Raw genomic sequence first — 17,997 nt, forward strand, 5'->3', positions numbered from 1 at the left:
AAGGGAATCCCAGTAAGGCTGCAGATTCTCACAAAATAAAGTCTTAGCCCTATTCCTGAATCTTCATTCTCAGGAGGACAAAGCAAGGACATGAAGTAAACAGGCTTCAACATCACCTGTACATATATTCTCTGATATAACCTCCTGGATCTTCTTCTTTGTGTATGTGTGTGTGTACACCCATTTATTGATGGACGTGTAAATTGATTCCACATTTGGCTATTATAAGCATGAGTACGTAGACAGATATTGCTACCACAGTAAACTGATTTTTATCTTTCTGAATATATACAGAGCAGTTAAAGCTGGGTCATATGGGAGTTCTATTTTTTTAGTTATGTTTTAGGACCCTCCATCTTGATTTCTTTTGTAAGTGGACACTGGTTTACATTGATAGTATCAATGAATGAAAGTCACTCTCCCGTGCCTGCCCTCCCCTACCAGACCTCCCCAGCATTTGTTGTTTTGTTTTTTGATGCCAGCTGTTCTGACTGGGGTGAGATTAAATCTCAGTGTTGTTTTGATTTACATTTTCCCCGATGGCTAAAGATGTTGAGCATTTTTCATGTATTTATTGCCGGGTGTGTTTTGAAAAGCATATACTCCATTCATTTTCCCGTTTACTTTTGATGTGGAATCTTGAGGTAAACTTTTGAAAGTAAAAGCAAATACTATCCGTCAATTATTCCTTTGCACATCTTTCATTTGATATTTTGCCACGATGTAGTGCAGGATATTGCAGAAAACATAACATGACCCTAACTGAGACAAACCTCCCAGTGCAGACAGCCTGTCTCCAATGAGTGGTCAGTACAATGCTAGCAAGGCTCCAAACTCTGCTCTAGCTACATAGGACTCTGATAGTTACAAAATCCCAGCTTTGGAGCTCCTTGTTGGATTGACCAAGGCTTTATTCTGCCTAACCCACAACACTTACTCTATCCTGTTTTCTTCCCTGCTACCCCCATAGGTCAATCTCAAGAACATTCCTAAGAAACTAATATCCATCTTAGAGTGTGCTTCCTAAGGACTCAACATAAGACAATAGGAATGTAATAGACTTATTACATCCTGTAAGAGTATTGCCTCATGCCTCTTAAAACACACACACACACACACACACACACACTCTCTCTCTCACACACACACACACACACACACACACACACACACACACACACACACACACACACACCCCTGTTACCATTTCCCAAGTTTTGTTTCTTGAGCTCACATCTTTTAGAAGAAATACATTGAAAGAGTAAAAACTGGAACTTGTCAGCGAATAAAGGTATTATAACAATAATTCAACATGAGATACTGTGGCTTTTACAGTTGTATGTATTGTGAGATCCATTTCTGTTTGGAATTTCTTCTCCTGGAAAATAAGCAGAGCAAAAGCTCTCTCTCTGCCTTCAAGAATAAGATGCAGAAAGACATAAGGGGTGACATCGATCAAGATGCATTGTATTCATATCCTGATTTGCTGAAGGGTAACTCTTTTCTACAACTACTTAAAGATAATGAAAAAAATATAATTTTTAAATAGAGTAATATGCAACCAATGAGTAACAGTTCAAATCTGGGCTAAGGGCATCCAAAGAAGAACTTATATGGAAACTGCCCAACAGAAAGTGTATTAAAAGAAGAATCTGATGGAAGTGAATAGACAAAGACTGTACACGTAAATGACCTTTGAATAATAATCACATGGACAGAGCCCAAGAATTTCCTGTCAATGTAATCATAACCTTGATGCAAAGAAGCAGACCCAGGGTAAGAGAAAGGACAGAATGAACAAGACAGTGACTTGCACATTTGGGAAAAAAAATCTAGATAAACCAGAAGCAGTTGGTTGCTCAGACCCATAGCTAAATGTTTCAATAGTCCTTAATGACTTGAGAATTTATATCAAACTCTGCTTGTAACTGTTTATAACTGCTATGTAGCCACATGCTTCAGTTAAATGTTTACAGTTCTAATTACATGCAATGAGTTCAATCATTTATAAATAACATTTTTGTTGTAATGTTCCAAACTAATAAATCATTCCTGATAGAGGGATATTTAATCATCATTGGGTCCTAAATGGCTAGGAAGAGGGGGGTTTGCTGCCAAGAATTGAGGGAATAAGTGAAACAGAAATTTTTAACAGACAGGTGTCAAACTTTAAGTGCAGCCTTTGCTACTTAATACTTTCATACCTTTATATAATAAAGATTTATAGATTCCATTAATCTATTTAGTTATAATAGTAACACTTTCAGCTCTAGAAATCTGTTACCAACACCAGTGGACCTCAGCATAAATGGAAAGGTCTTGGATATATCCAGTTAAGGTTGAAATACTGGCATTGTGCCGGACAAGTTAGATGACTTAGCCAGATCTTTCAGCCTCTATGAGTCTCACGTTTCCCCTTCATACATCTTATATGAAATAAATACTATAAGATGGTTCCAAGGATTAAATGAAATCATGTATACTAAGTACTCATAAAGTACCTATTTTCTTCCTAAGGGATTCTTTCTCTTATGTTCTTTGTATTTTTGGCTTTATGACAGCTTTCTTGGATATATTTAAATAGCATTAAACATTTGGTCTTGTGACCTTTGTTAAAGAATAAACTGTTAGGAAAAAAATAACTGTAGGAGAAGTGGTGGAAAGATGGGTTTTTCTAAGCTCCTCTTTCAGAGCAGACAAGTCCATTTACCTTGGTTTCCTTGAGGCCAGACAGACAGTCTGGCACATGGCAGATAAACACTTTCTGTTGTTGTTTTGGAGTATTTATTATGGCAGAAGAGCACACAAAATAAAAATGGGCTTTGGCGATGATATACTAAATCCCAGCCTCTTTATGGCTTTCTAAGCCCAAGTGAGCTTAAAATCTAATGTTCAATTTCTTCCTCCCTTGTAAAGTTGTTACAGAAATTAAGTGAGATTGTATTTAAAGCACCTTGTTGTAACACTGAGCACACAGTAAAAAAAATCAAAAAAAACCAGTGGTAGTAGTGTTCTAGAGATAGTGGAGGCAAGGCAAGGTACAGCACAGACTAAACTACAAGGCCAGTAGCTTTATGGGTCTCCCAATAATTTCTCTGACTTTCACAGGCAATGGTAGACATCTTCCATCCTATGAAAATGTTAATTTGACTTTCAATAATACTGCTATTTAAACACAGCTAAAGACAGAAAAAAAAAACAGTGGATGGGACTGGAGACTGGCCTCTGGGACACCTGATCCATTGTGTCAACAACAAAAAAATAAAATACAGCCTATTCCAAACATGATAGAACATTACTAGCATTGATACAAAAGACTCATAGTGGCATTATTCAAAACACCTCCTCTAGTCAGTCAGTCATAAAAATACATTGTTTTACCTATTTTAAAACATCATGAAAACAATTTACCTTTGGCCTTATCCATCAGAAGCTTCCAATATGATGAAAACCAATCTGATAACATGTTCAAAACTAAGCACGAGAGTAAGACATGGCAACATTCTGCTGGTTGTACAATAGGTCTTTATGTCACCAAGACACTTGAGAAACAATATGTTGAAACCCCACTGTGGAATCTGGATTTTCTTCAGGAAGTCAACATTGAATGCTGGTAATAACTATATTTGCCAATTCAAGGCCATTCTGAGTAATATAACAAGATGTAATGAAAGAATTTGAGAGTGAGCCTTCTTTGATTTTTTGTTAGTTTGTTTTGTTTTGAGACAGTTTTGTTCTGTATCCTCTCTGGCTTTGAATTTACTATGTAGCCTAGGGTGGACCCTCTATTCAACAATCCTCCTACCTCAGCCTATCAATTACTATGAGTACTGGTGTGTGCCACCTTATCTGTCAAGAAAACTTATTAAAATAAGGGAAATCCAAATGTAGCCTTTATCCTGTGCTTCGCTGTTATAACAAAATGTGATAGACACACAGGTAAATAACCTATTTTAATAAAATGGTTAAGTAAAATAGTTAAGAATATTATGAATAACTATACTGAAGAGCATCTTGATTATTTAACTCATTTTACTGCATAATCTTAATAATTATTTTAGTAATTTTGTTGGGTCCAAATAGCCAAGTATCCTTATCTTGAAGGCCCTAAACCATTGCCTTAATATATGACCACTCCCACCCTTCCCTCTCTTCTTGACCCACTGAACGCATGCATCCAGTGTCATAGAAAAAATCACTGCTTTCCTGGGCACTGGTGGATCATGTCTACAATCCTGTCTACTCAAGAGGCTGAGATCTGAGGATCGCAGTTCAAAGTTAGCCCAAGCAGGAAAATCTATGGGATTCTAATCCCCAATAAACAACTCAGAAAAAGCCAGAATTGGTGCCATGGTTCAAGCAGTAGAATATTAGCCTTGAGCAAGAGAAGATTTAGGACAGCACCCAGGCCCTGAGTTCAAGCCCCAAGTTCAGTTTCTCTCTCTCTCTCTCTCTCTCTCTCTCTCTCTCTCTCTCTCTCTCTCTCTCTCTCTCTCTCTCTCTCTCTCTCTCTCTCTCTCTCTCTCTCTCTTCTCTCTGTCACACACACACACACACACACACACACACACACACACACACACACACACACACTTCACTGCTGCTATAAACAGATTAGGGCCTTGAGCGGATAACTCTGCCCAGCTTCCTCCCTGTTAGCCTTTTCTGCATCATGATTTCTGTGTCTCTTTTTCAGTTACTCTCCTACCAGTCCTCACCAGGCAGTTCTAGTCTTACACAACCCACCATATAAGCGCTAGCCCCCAAAACAGAGGCAAGTCTCCAGCCTGCCTAAAAGGTCCCCTCTGAGGCTTTTTCTCCCCAATAAACATGGCTGGTGATGAGCCATTTCTTTGTCTTCTCTCCACACCTTTTTGGTGTTTAACAAATCTGTCTCATCCATTTGAATAAATTTTATACTTTACAAAAAGATTTTGATGTTTAGTAATTGACTTTCTAAATTTCAAAGTCATTGATATAGAAATTATATGTATGTCTAAGACCATTTCATAATGACATAAGACAATGCCTAAGATGGAGCACAAATTTAATTCATATCATGCCTAATTTTGTGGGAGATCAAATGCAAGTGTCATATGAATATACATTTGATTAGTAAATAGAAAAATGATCAAAATTCCACTCCAACTGCTCCTTTCCATAAGGAATCCAGCCATTGTCATTGCTGATGAGAAAATGTTATTATTTCAGTAACATAAAATCAATTTGTCCATCAAATTTTCTGAGTAAAACCCACTAATGCCAGAGTGAGAGATTAAATATCATAACTCACTGGTTTTGTGGAAATTGTTCCCTAATTTTAGCTTTGAAACATACCTTATTTCTGGACTCTTCCTGTCTCAGTAGACAGGTATTAGCAAGGATTAGAATGTATTTAGTTATATACAAAAGACAAACACAAAATTGCATCCAAAGCACAGCCAGAGAGCTCAGGGATTGAATTTTCATTAAAAAAATGAAAATGTCAACATTTTCTTTAGATATTTGCAAGACTCGCCATCCTTTAGTCATTATTAGCAGAGCAAGCTCTCAAAACTTGAGATCATTTCCTGAATATCTTATGTCTGTAGGAATCATAGGATTAGCTATATGTGCTGTTTTCTCTTCATATATAATATATTTTTTTCTTTTGCAAGTGCTTTTAGACATCTGTTTAAAAGCACTTGCTAACCAGGAGCCAGTAGCTCACACTGATCTAGCTACTTGGGAAGCTGAGATTTGGAGGATCTAGCTTCCAGTCTAGCTCACAGAGGAAAAGTTTGTGAAAAACCTTCTTCTTATCAATGGGCTTAGTCTGAGCACCTGTCACCGATGTCCTATGAGAGGATAAAATTATGAGGATGAGGTTCCAGGCCAGAACCAGCAGAAAAATCTGAGAGATGGACTTCTGTCCAGGTATGAGCCATCAGGGATGCATACCTAGCAAAGAAACAGTGCTGGAGGCATGGCTCCAGTTTAGCAAGGACAAAGCCTTGAATTCAAATCTCAATATTACTGTGTATCTATATGCATATATGCATGCATATGTGTGTATGGTGTATATAAAATCTTCACTAAGCAGCATGCATCTCACTGCCTTGCAACAATGCATTCAATTTCTGCATTTCATTTTGGTTTCTCACCCTTGAATTACAGAACTCTAGTGACCTGTCACTCCTGTCCATATGTCCTACCCTTGGCCCCTGAGACCACACAGGATGACTAACCTGCTTTCACATAGTAGGACTTCTGATAATGATGATTATTACTTCTTTCTTGTCCTTTATCATTTCTGTATCATAACCCATTTGTTCTCTGCTTTTGCTGTCCAACATTCCTTCTACTTCCTCCTGCCTATAAAACTACTTTGGGAATTTTATTCCATGTAGATGAGGAATAATGGACCCTGACTGTCCACTGGACAGACCAAGCCCAAGAGAATGAGATAATAAATATCCTCCTTTGCCATATAGTCATTTTGGTGACATTATCTTCCTTACATGAATGGGTAGTATGATGAGAATACACTCTACAATACCTTATGCTCTGAATACTATCTTTGTTTAACTGGCACTTAATTAATCCAAAAGACAAGTATTTTCAGTTTCTAAGTTAGGAAACAGAAGCACAAAGAAGCTAAGGAAGTTGTCCAGAAAGTAACAGCATCACAATTTGGACCAATGGCAGGCTGGCTACAGAAACTATACTCTAACCCTAGCCAGACCTACCTGGTGTAGTTAATGACTTTTAGACATAGTGTAGCTGTAAGGTCTGCTCCTCGATGGCCAGCAGACTCCACCCTCCTCACAGCAAAGTCTCCACCTAGTACCTGCGTTACCTAGGCAACTGGCACACCTGGAAGAGGTCACATTTGCATCTGCTGAGGTCACATCTGAATTTGATGCGGCTACACCCTTCTCTGCCCATACCCTAGATAAGGCCTAGCCCAGGCCCAGATTCCCTCTTTTCTAGCTCTTTTCTAGCTCTTTTCTCTCTCTTTCCCAGCCCTCTCTCTTTCCCAGCTATCTCTTTTCCAGCTATCTCTTTCCCAGCTATCTCTTTCCCAGCTCTCTCTCTTTCCCAGCTCTCTCTTCTCTCTCCCAGACATTCTTTCTCAGCTCTTTCCTTCTCAGCTCTTTCCCAGCTCTCTTAGCTCTTTTTCCCAGCTCTCTCTCTCTCTTACCCAAACTCTCTTTCCCAGCTCTCTTTCCCAGGTCTTTCCCAGGTCTTTGCCAGCCACATGGAGTACCAACCTGGCCTGGTCCCAGCAGGTCCACTGAATAAACCTTCCCCTTACCTGAATACCACGTGCATGATGCTGTTCTTACTCAGCCTCCTCTTTTTAAAAACCTAACAGTAGCTAATTCTGAATGTGGTTCACACGTGGCCTGAGCCCATGCCAGGAGAAACCATTACACTTTCCTCCAAAATCAACACTAAAAATTAATAGAGAATCCAATGATAGAGAACAGTTTGGTGTTTCTTACAAGGTTTACATTGCACAACTACTTAAAGATAATTTTTTAAAGTTTCTCATCTCCATTTAAGGAATTATTGGAAGATCAAGAAAGAGTTCCAAACTAAAATATGCTTTTCCAGAAGATACTGGCTTAAAGAGTGGGGTGGTATTTTTCCCCTAATGTTATGAAAGTTTTGTAAGAAAATTAGAAGAAAAATGTAAATTAAACCAAAATTAATGGGGGGCGAGGGGGAGCAGGGAGTATTGGGTGGGAGGCAGGGGGAGGATGGGAAGGGATGGGATGGGGAAACGAAGGAGGAGGCTACAATGCTTGTAAGAAATGTACTCATTATCTTGCCCATGTAATTGTAACCATGCTGTACAGTATTTTCACAATAAAAAAAAAATTAACTGGGCACTGGTGACTCATGCTTGTAATCCTAGCTACTGAGGAGACTGAGATCTGAGGATCACAGTTTGAAGGCCACTGGGGCAAGAAAGACCATGAAACTCTTATCTCCAGATAACCACCGAAAAACTGGAAGTAGAGCTGTAGCTCAGAGTGTTAGAGCACTCGCCTTAAGCAAAAAGAAAAAAGAAAAGCACCATGACCAACAAACAGGGGGAAAATGTTACAAGGATATTAAGGTTTCTAGCAAGGCAAGCATCTTTTTTTTAATTAATGTTTTTTTATTGTGAAAGTACCGTACAGAGGGGTTACAATTACATGAGCAAGGTAATGAGTACATTTCTTATCAAGCATTGTTGCCTCCTCCTTTGTGTCCACTTACCATCCCTGCCCTCCTATATCTACCACCCGCCCCCCTCCCCACCCAGCCAAAGTTGTAAAGTTCGTTTTTCTATATGTCTTGTTGCAAGAGGTCCACCTGTATCCCTATTAAAACAATTTGTTTTTTCCCTTCCCCTCCACAAAAAACAGGGGTTATATCGTGGGGGAGGGACATACAAAGTAACAAAGAAATCATCTTATAAATATGTTAGAAACAATAGCAAGAAAGAAAAACCATTTGAGTCCTTATCTTGGGGTTCATTTCACCTAACATCAACTTATCTGACCATTTCTTCTTGTCTCAGACACACAGATGCTGGAGGGGATGTGGACAGAAGGGAACCCTACTTGCATTGTTGATGAGAGTGTAAACTTGTTCAACCACTTTTGAAAGCAGTATGGAGGTTCCTCAAAAGACTCTCCTATGACCCAGCAATCCCACTTTTAGGCATTTACCTGAATGATCACAAACAAGACCACACTAAAGCTACCAGCACAGCTATGTTTACTGCAGCATTATTTACCAAAGCTAAGATTCCCCTCAGTAGATGAATGGATCAAGAAAATGTGGTATGTATACACAATGGAATCTATGCCACCATCAGAAAGAATGACATTGCCCCATTTGTTAGGAAATGGAAAGGCTTGGAAAAAATTATATTAAGTGAAGTAAGCCAGGCCCAAAGAAACATAGGTCCCATAGTTTCCCTTAAGGCAATCATCTTTTATAAGAAAACCCATGCAAAGATTGCCATGCAGTAGTTAGACAGTGATGGTTTGTTAAATATTAAGACTTAATAGTAAGATGAAACTTTGTTATTATTAGCATCGATGAATATTCATCATGAATAAGGAACTAGAACTGATACTAAATACTAAGAATCAGGAAAAGCATCACAAAATTGTGGTATAAATAATAGTAATCCAAATGGACACAAATGTCATATGTGTTCTAAAAATGGAGTTAGTACAGAATTTCAGGGTTTCGTGCTGATTCTCACATTGCTGAATGTATCTATTGACCAAAGTGCTCTGTTTTGGACTACATAACCCATAAAAATAGCCTTTAAAGAATTAGTATGAAAACCATGTAATAACTCCATCAGTCAACTTAACACAGTAGGGAAAACACAGCGTTAATTCCCATGTTATTCACACCTTCCAGATATTCTGACAAACCTGCATGTGTGCACTCAGATACCCGCATACTCATCATTCTAGGGCTTTTTACAGACAGTTGGAAAAGATGCACTAATTCTTGCCTATTTAATTTATATATATTTTTTCATTTGAAGAGTTGTTTTACATTCTAGATTCTGGAGTGTTATGTTCCTTTTTCTTATTTAGTTATTTATTTATATATTTGTCTTCTTGTTTTTTATAGGAGTCAGGGTTATGAACCAACTAGCTACTCTGGGCAATTAGTATGTGTTTGGAGAGCTAAGCTAATTTGCATATAAATTTAGGTGAGCTTGTAATTATGCAAATATGAAGCAAGGAAATAGTCCTAATGCATATGAATCCAAAATAATACGTAAATAGGTTCTGGGTTGCTTTGTAATTCTGTGGCATTGCACCTCTTAATTGGCATAGATAATAGGTTGACTGTACTTGAGTGTGCAATATATTTAAATACCATTAACTCCTCGCCCATTAATGCAGGGTTTACTGTGATTGCAGTGTGGCAGGTCTGACTGCCCTTGACCTCAGTAGCAGAATTACAATAAGGGTCCATCATATTGGCCATGATAAAATGTATTCTGTGAGCTATGATGGTTGTTGTGCTGAAACAGAAGGCTAAATTACAGTTTCCAAAACAGAAATGCCTTTCTCCTGTGTGGGGGACTCAATATACAAAAATATGATAAAGGTAGAAAGCCAGACAAAATTCAGCAGGTTCTTTTTTCTTTCCAGCGTTGAAACTGAGTAGTGTTACATAAGCAACAACAAACAGAATGAAAGCAAAAGAAAGGTCTTTTCCTTAAGCCCACATAAAAATGTCAAAGAAAATGTCTTTGTTGAGAAGAAAATTCCTAATAAGTTTGGAAACCAACTAACACAATGGAAATGATCTTCTAGAATGCGACTCTCAGGGCAAGAAGGCTGAATTAGAAAGTCGTTTGCATCACAATCAGAGGAAGACAGGTTACTCATTTCACAAACAAATTTTTTCCTTTAATTCCAAACAGTCCTTTAACAGCAGAAAGAATAGACTAAATATGGGATGTGATTGTTCTGTCTGTACTTTGCCCTGGAAAATATGGCTTGTGGCTTAAAATCATCCAGCCCTCTGATCTCAGATCTGCAAGAGAAGGTCGCTGGCAGAGGAGCAGACAATGGTGCCTATCAGGAATCTGGGCAGCTGTTGGTCGCCTTGGGTTATCTGACCTGGTCAGACTTAGCTTCACTCAAAGAAAGTGAAGGAAAAATAGCCTGGATCCAGGATAGAACAAAGGAAAAATCTCTCAGAAGGCAATAGAGGTGAAGTGAGCCTCAAAAATAGTTTTTTGAAGAGATGTAAGACAAGTTTAGAAAATACCTATATATTTGATGTTTTAAAATGTGGCTGATAAAAAGATACAATATCTATTAAACAAAAATAGACTGAAGGTAAGCAAGCAGGCCAGGACAAGAACAGCTCATAATCAAATTTTAAAAATTGAGAAACATGCCCCAAATAAAATCACCTTGGATGAAGCAAATCAGGAATTCCAGAAAATTAAATTGGCAGGACAGCGAACAAACTTAAATAAAGGGCCCAAAATAAAAAGGATGGAAATGTAAAACACCAAAGTTAAAAGGCATGCACAGAACAGAATACAGGGTAACAACCTCTGTCACCAACAAAGATGACACCCTGGAGCTATCACACCAATCACAAACAAAAGCAAAACCAAGAACCGAATGACTTGGAAACTGAGAGGATGATTCACAGTTACACACAAATGAAAAAAAAAAGTGAATAAATAAAAATGTTGATCACCAGATACATACTTGTAAGCTTTCCTTTTTAAAGCTACAGTAAATGAAGACAGGTATCATCTTCATTTGAAAGAGTTAAGGGGCAAGGCTTGTGATGTACACCTACAATTCCAATTACTTGGGAGACAGAGATAAGATCACAGTCTGGTGCTGCCCGGCAAAAGCTTGAGGTGCAATCTGAACAATAAAAGTAAAAGTAGAATGAGCTGGGGGTGTGGCTTGCGAGAGCCTGGCCCCGCCCATCCTGCTTCCTGGCCTTAAGTAAGAGGTCAGCTCTAGGCACAAAGTCCCAACACTGGACACTGGCACCTCTACCAGAAGCCCAAAGTAACAGCCACCCAGTCATGAACCAACACCTGGGAAACTGTGAGGCAAAATAGTGCCTGTCTCTTTCTAAGTTAATTCTCTGTGTTATTTTGTGACAGTGATGGAAAGAGGACTCACATACCATGTGCTCTGTTCATTTTCTTCTCATGAAAACAGTATAGAACAGGGTTTCCGTTATTTGCAATAACTAGTATATGCCTGAATCAAGCAGAAAAGGTCAGATAAGTTGATGTTAGGGGAATGAACCCCAAGATAAGTATTCAAATGTTTTTTTCCCTTTCATGCGATTGTTTCTATCATATTTATAAGATGATTTCTGTGTTGCTTTGTATGTCCCTCCCCCACAGTATAACCCACACTTTCACTGTTTTTTTTTATGTTGGTATAATTTGTGGAGGGGAAGGGAAAAAAAACAAATCGTTTAACTAGGGATACAGGTGGACCCATTGAAACAATGAGAAGTACAAGTCGTTATGTTGAAAAACGAACTTAGCAACTTTGGTGGGGGGGTGGGGGGAGGATCGGGTGGGGGGAGGGGAGGAGTATGGGAAAGCATGGGAAGGGGAAACAAAGAGGAGGCAACAATGCTTGATAAGAAATATACTCGTGCCGGGCGCTGGTGGCTCACGCCTGTAATCCTAGCTACTCAGGAGGCTGAGATCTGAGGATCGCGGTTCAAAGCCAGCCCGGGCAGGAAAGACTGTGAGACTCCTATCTCCAATAAACCACTAGAAAACCGGAAGTGGCGCTGTAGCTCAAGTGGTAGAGTGCTCGCCTTGAGCTGAAGAGCTGAGGGACAGCGCCCAGGCCCAGAGTTCAAGCCCCACGACCGACAAAAAAAAAAAAAAATGTACTCGTTATCTTACCCATGTAATTGTAACTCCTCTGTATGGTATTTTCACAATTAAAAAATAAAAGAACATTGTCAATGTATACAGTGTGTACATATATGAGCATTTCCTGCATGAAAACACGTTGGGTGAAACATTCAATGTGGTTTACAAACAATAATAGGTTGAAAAAGAAGCAAAACGTAGAGCAGCTTCTTTACCAGGCTTACTAAGATGTTCGGTGTAGTGTTGGGTAGGAATGCGCATGCTCTGGTGATTCCAACCCCAGGAGATTCCAGGGAGATCTCTTCATTCCCATTCCATAAAATCAACTTGAAATCGGCCATGGAGAGAAGAATTTAAACCATGGACATGAGTCAATGCTGCAAATGATGATTTATTTCATCTTTTTCTCCTTTCTTTCTGCAACAGGAGCTGATATACATTATTGAGTATATTTCAGGTAAAACAAACAAATCAACAATCTGGAATGTTTAACCTCAGAGGAATTTTAGTGAAGCCAGGTTCCAAATATCCTGCTGCCACTTTAAGTCATAAATAGGAAACCAGGTAGATACGGAGGAGGGTGATTGTTAGAAGAAGTAGAAATTGCTAGTGAAAAATGGTAAGGCATCATGGTTTTGTCTGAGACTGGGACTGCAACTCAGAATCTGATGCTTTTGCTCATTGGCTGCTGTTCTACTACCTGAGCCACACCTCCAGCCTGATAACACATTTTCTACATACTTCTATACATGGCATACTTCTATACAGTATACTTCTATACTGAAGTCCTCAGTACTAAAACTGACATAGAAACAGTAAGAGAACTTCAGAAAGGGGGGAAAATGGAAATCAAACACAATTCTTTTTAATGAAAAAATCCAAGAAAATATTTTGAACAGCCTTCAGTAAACATCCAAAATCCCTTTTTGCTAACATTCTGAGGTTGATTCCCTGTGCCCAGGGACATAAATAAAATAAGCTGCTGAGGAGGAAAGCTATGGTTTAAAATGGGTGAAGTAGAAATGTAAGAGTACAAGATCCAAATCCCAGAGAATGCCAGCTGCAGTGTACCCCCTCCAACAAGCAGCTTTATTCCATATGTACTTCCATCCTTAACATTTCAATGAAGCAGGTGATGGAGTCACATGGTCTCTCACTGACATAACAGTGCTTTATGTTTAACGAAGCGTTTTCACATCTAATCGCTTTCTTCTGATACAAGAACATTTTTTTTTTGTTTATGAGCAACGTTTTTATACATGGTGAATGGAAATTCAGAAAGGTATGCAGTTCTCAAGGTTAGCTCTCTAGTGGAGCGGCAAAGACAGAGGCATTTGAATGGAATGCCTGTGTTGCTCCATTTCACTGGGGATAGTTTCTTATTTTCTGCCTAAGATATTGTAGATGGATATTTGTTTCAAAGACGAAAGCACCTACAATATTTCACTGATCAGCAGTTCACATGGGAAAGTGAGTACAAAGCCAATATATTATTCTTATTTCTGACTCCAAGGAATTATGGAATAGAATAAAAGAAGTTGTGTGATAAACTAAGAAGAAGAAAAACATGTCCACGCCTTTGTGCATCTTTTTTGTGACTTGGGTTGCATAGATTGAAAGTCCTGGGCGCAGTGAATTGTTCCCCCTGCCTTCATAAGCTGTGATGTGGTAATCCAAAAAGAGATCTTGTTTACTAGGCTACCACAAGCAAGTCTTGTCCCACTAGGAGAGACAGACAAGTAAATGTGACAAGGACACTGTGTTTTCAAGGGCTGCATCTGTTCACAGTTCTTCTGGTGAGAGCTTATTAATATGTTTACTACAGCGGGAGATCGCCAAGTACTGCAAACTCTGCTAACAATTTACTTAGGCCCAGAGACAAGTTGACAGTATTTTCTCTGGTCAGTTTCAACAAATGTTCATAAACAACTCTGGAAGAGGCCAATAGTCGGCAGATTTCAAATTGTTGAGGGAACTCACATAGTTCACAGTGAGGAGGAGAATGTTAATGAATGTGAAGACCATATAAAAATCAGAGATGTTATCAAGGTGGAAAAAAATCATGTGGTATTGCACTCAAATTCCTAATGTCAAAAAATGATCCGATTGACAAGGGTCTCATACCTAAAATATACTTGGAACTCAAAAAATTATACCCCCCAACAACAAATCCTCAAAGAAACAACTGCCCAATAAATAAGTGGGCAAAAGACTTAAAGAGAAACTTCTCTGAAGAAGAAAGAAGGATGGCCAATAGACACATGAAGAAATGTTCAACATCCCTAGCCATAAAAGAAATGCAAATCAAAACAACATTGAGATATCACCTCACCCCAGTTAGAACGGCAAAAATCAAGAACTCTAACAACAACAGATGCTGGAGGAGATGTGGACAGAAAGGAACCTTACTTCATTGTTGGTGGGAATGTAAACTTGTTCAACCACTTTGGAAAGCAGTATGGAGGTTCCTCAAAAGACTTCACATAGAACTCCCCTATGACCCAGCAATCCCACTTTTGGGCACTTACCCAAATGTTTACAAACAAGACCACACTAAAGCTACCAGCACAACAATGTTTATTGCAGCATTATTTACCATAGCTAAGATATGGAACCAACCCAGATGCCCCTCAGTAGATGAATGGATCAAGAAAATGTGGTATATATACACAATGGAATTCTATGCCTCCATCAGAAAGAATGACATTGCCCCATTTGTTAAGAAATGGAAAAACTTGGAAAAAATTATATTAAGTGAAGTAAGCCAGGCCCAAAGAAACATAGGTCCCATGGTTTCCCTTATTTGCAATATCTAGTATATGCATGAGTCAAGCGGAAAAGGTCAGATAATGTGATGTCAGGAAAATGAACCCTTAGATATGTATTTTAATGTTTTTTTTCTTTCATGCATGTGTTTCTAACGCATTTATAAGATTATCTCTTTGTTGCTTTGTATGTCCCTCCCCCACAGTATAACCCCTGCTTTCACTATATTTGATGTCAGTATAACTTGAGGAGGAGATGGGGAAAAACCAGTTGTTTAAGGATACAGGTGGACCTGTTGCAACAATGAGAAGTACAAGTTGTCATGTCCAAAACGAGCTTTACAACGTCGGTGCGGGGGGGAGGGGGGGGGAATGGGGGGGAAGGAGAAGGATCGGGATTGGGGGGGAGGGGGGAGGCTGGGAAGGGACGTGAAGGGTAAACAAAAGGAGGAGGCTGCAATGCTTGGTAAGAAATGTACGCATTATCCTGCCCATTTAATTGTAACCCCTCTGTACAGTATGTTCACAAATAAAATAAAATAAAATAAAAAGATCCGATTATAGATCAGAGTGACTTAGGCCATTAAGAACCTTCCGCATTCAGTGTGGGCTACCTGGCCTGAAGGGTTACCCATACCCTCACCATACCTGATTACCTGAGACAGTAATGGCAAACCAGCAGCCAGAGCACAAGTAAGCTATGCCTTAAAAAAAAATCATTGAATAGAAAATCTAGGTAAGGGGGCTTGCCTGTGATCCTAGTACTTTAGGAGGCTGAGACAGGAAGATTCTATGTTCAAGTACAGCTGGGCTACACTGTGAGTTCAAGACAGCATGGGCCAAATAACAAGACCTTCCCTCAATGAAGACATACACATAGTCGTACATACTGAGTTGCTGAAATTTAAGGGTAGAAACTTAACTTTGTTTTGCATGAAATTTTTCTATTTCTTCCTTTTCTTGCTATGAGAGGCTTGACAATAGCATGCCAATATCTCCCCGCCACCACCGCACCCCCACTGGTGGTGCGGTGCTTGGTTTACTGGGATTTTCTGTGGTCAGCTTCACTTGCCTGACTCTGGTAACTTTGAGCCTGTGCTCCCTGCAGCCTTGCTTGTCCCATACAGAATAGATTTAGAAAGATAACTATTTACAAAGAGCTAAGTATATGGAAAGTTATAACATTGCAAACCTAACAACTTTCTCATTATGCTTCAATGGTGAGAAACAGAAGTTCGAATCTGACTACAGTCTGAAAGAAATTGTGTACTAAGAGACACTGAGTTCTGATGAAGTATGAAAATGCTAATGCAAAACTCCTGAATTGATGGCAGAGTTTTTCTCACTGATTAGCATCTAACTCCTTTCCTTGAAACCACTTTAGTGATTGACTAAATTCAATTATTTTACTTTTTCATTTAATGAACGGCTGTGTATAAATAAATACAAGTCATGAACACGCACTAAAAAGAGTGGGTATGCACTTCTCTGCCAATCCAGCTTCTATTTCCTCAAATTATTTTATTGAAGTCATGTTGGATTTTCATTGGCAATCATTTCTATTTCAGTTTATTTACCAATGCAAAACCCAAAGATTTCCAATTCTTCCAGCTGCTGAGGGGAATGATTTATTGCCATACATTCTGCCCACGTCCTTTCAGAAAATAAGTACACCTTCCATCTCTCAAATTTGGTCCCCATGAACCTACCACACACCACTCACGGATATAGTCATTATATTTGCACCAAAATTTTAACCAAAGAAGAAAAAAATTAACTTAATTAATATGCTAACAACTACAAATCATTAAACTAGGTTTAAATTTCCATAGTCACTTCTCTTGCTTTAGGAAAAAAAATTTCCAGCTTGTCTCCAATCTTTTCCCATACACTTTTGTATAAAAGCAATTAAAATCTTTGTGACACCTCAAACTCACATTACAGTCTAGATCCTTATGTGTCAATTATGTGTCAATTATGTGCAAGGCATTGTGCTGTCAAGAAACTCACTCAAACATCACGAATCCTATTTATCAAGCTTAATCTTCCTCAGAAGCCCTTTCTGCATGATTCTGTAAATAACTATTCAGATAGACATTCATTTAACACAGTTAGGGAAATATCAAATATGAGGGCTGGACTAATGATGCCTACCTGTAATCTCAGCTACTCAGGAGGTGCAGGTAGGATGATCTCAGTCTGAAGCTGCCTCTTAGTAGAAGCAATAGATCCTATCTTAACTAAACTTAAAAAACCAGCTTAAACTTAACTAAAACAGAAAAAAGGCTAGTGCAGGGCTTAAATAGAGAATGCTTGTCTTGCAAGTATGAAGTAAGTTCAAACGTGAACACCAACAAACACGAAATATAAAATAAAATAAATAGCTGTACTAGTTAAAGTGCTGTAGTAGTCACTAGAATACAGCATGGATAACACAATCAAATTCCTGCCTCTGCTGGAAGATTAGCCAAGCCCAAGACAGATCTGTTCCTACTGACACTTATCACCTCACTTAACGAGTACTGGGTCCTCCCCTCAAATCCCCACACCCACGATCACTGCCGATCACTCACCTCTACCTTGCCATGACAGCCGAGAAAGACAACTAGCAAGAAAGCTAACACGAACCATGAGCCAGACATTCCCTTCTGGAAATCATTAAACATGGAATTAAAAACCATGGAAAGAATAGGAGAGGAAAGACCACAGGTGCCAACTTGATGAAGATTCAATTAATGGTACTTTTGGCCTTAGGATCATGTGAACACAATGCATATGTCATGGAAACTCTTGTTTGAATTTTGATCTTTTCTAAACTGGCCATTGGGGGCACAGCCC

General features: G+C 38.9%; 1 protein-coding gene across 4 annotated transcripts in view; it reads right to left on the minus strand.

Annotated features, from left to right (window-relative positions):
• Positions 1-17,997, minus strand: part of Grm1 (glutamate metabotropic receptor 1) — a 300,312-nt gene that overhangs the window by 259,049 nt on the left and 23,266 nt on the right. The gene's annotated exons all lie outside the window — the stretch shown is intronic.

This window comes from Dipodomys merriami, unplaced genomic scaffold (genome assembly GCF_024711535.1).
Source record: "Dipodomys merriami isolate MVZ:Mamm:240054 unplaced genomic scaffold, mDipMer1.0.p SCAF_8, whole genome shotgun sequence".
Lineage (NCBI taxonomy): Eukaryota > Metazoa > Chordata > Mammalia > Rodentia > Heteromyidae > Dipodomys > Dipodomys merriami.